A 1,466-nucleotide genomic window follows, 5' to 3' on the forward strand; every position below is an offset into this window, starting at 1 on the left:
TGGACGAGCGCCAGGGCTATGGCCACTTCCTCTGCTGTCGCTGACTCTCTGGTGTTGACTGCAGCGCTGTTTATCAACCGTTCCCCGTCGGTTACCACCACCACTGCTTTGTTGCTGCCCTTGACAAGGGACGCATCCACGTATAGGACTCCCTCCAACCGCTGCATTTTGGAATTAATCGCCAGAGCTCTGACTTCTCTCCTGCCATCATTTTTCTCCGGCGTCATGTTTCGGGGTAAGGGCTTGGTGGTGATTGTCGTCATCCATTCAGTTGGGATGTACCTCTTGATTGTTGCTCTCTCCTTGCGCCACCCTATCTTATCCAGCACCGCGCGGCCATGATTTGTCTGGCTCAGGCGGAGTCGCTGGTTAGACAGGTGGGCTTCTATGAGTTCGTCGACTGTGTTGTGTGCCCCATGGCTTGAAGGCGCTGGGTGGACGAATAGATGGGTAGGCCGAGGGCTTGCTTGGTGGCCTTTCTGATGATGGTATCGAGTGTATTCTTTTGAGTCCTGTCTAGATTGAGATACGGGGCCGAATATGTTATCCTGGATGTTATGAATGCCTTCACTAGTCTGAGGGCGTCGTCTTCTTTGAGTCCTCTGTTTCTAGTTGAAGCCCTTCTCAGCATGGCTAAGATCTCCGCGCTGGTCTTCATCTTGGCGATGGCGGCGTGTGCTTTGCCATTGTCTTGTATTAGGAGTCCGAGAATTCTACATGTGTCCGTCGGCTTGACTGTGGTGCCGTCAATTTGGATGCAGATGTCTGGTGGCGGCTGCTTCCGGGGCTTTCCTGGTTGGATTACGAGGAGTTCTGACTTCTGCCGCGCGCAGCTGAGTCCACAGGTCTTCGCGTAATCGTGCACTGTGAGTGCTGCCGCTTGAAGTGTCTCCTCCATCCAGCCGTCGGAGCCCGCTTGCTCCGTCCATATTGTAACATCGCCCGCGTAGAACACGTGTCCGATTCCTTCGATTTTGTCTAGCAATCGTGGCAGTGGCAGAAAGGCCACGTTAAACAGGAGTGGTGATAACACTGCTCCCTGTGGGGTGCCCCGCTCCCCCAATTCAATGGGCTCTGATCGCTCTTCACCTATTGAGATTCGTGCCTTGCGGGAGGACATAAAGTCTTTGACATATCCGAAAGTGCGCCTCCCGCACCTCGTCTCATTGAGGTTAGTGAGTATACTAGCATGAGTAACATTGTCGAACGCCCCTTTCAGATCTAGGGCGAGGATTGCCCTGGGGCTGTTTCGCGTAGCTCTTTTGATTACCAGCTCTTGAAGCTGAAGCATGATGTCCTGTGTTGATAGATGCTTGCGGAACCCAAACATCGTCTTCGGAAGTTGGTCGGAGACCTCAAGGTGTTCCTGGAGGCGACGTAGTACCATACTCTCCACCACCTTGCCAACACAGGAGGTCAGCGATATTGGCCTCATGTTTTCGATCGCGGGGGCCTTACCCGGTTTG

This window comes from Dermacentor silvarum, chromosome 1, assembly GCF_013339745.2.
Source record: "Dermacentor silvarum isolate Dsil-2018 chromosome 1, BIME_Dsil_1.4, whole genome shotgun sequence".
NCBI classification, from domain to species: Eukaryota; Metazoa; Arthropoda; class Arachnida; order Ixodida; family Ixodidae; genus Dermacentor; species Dermacentor silvarum.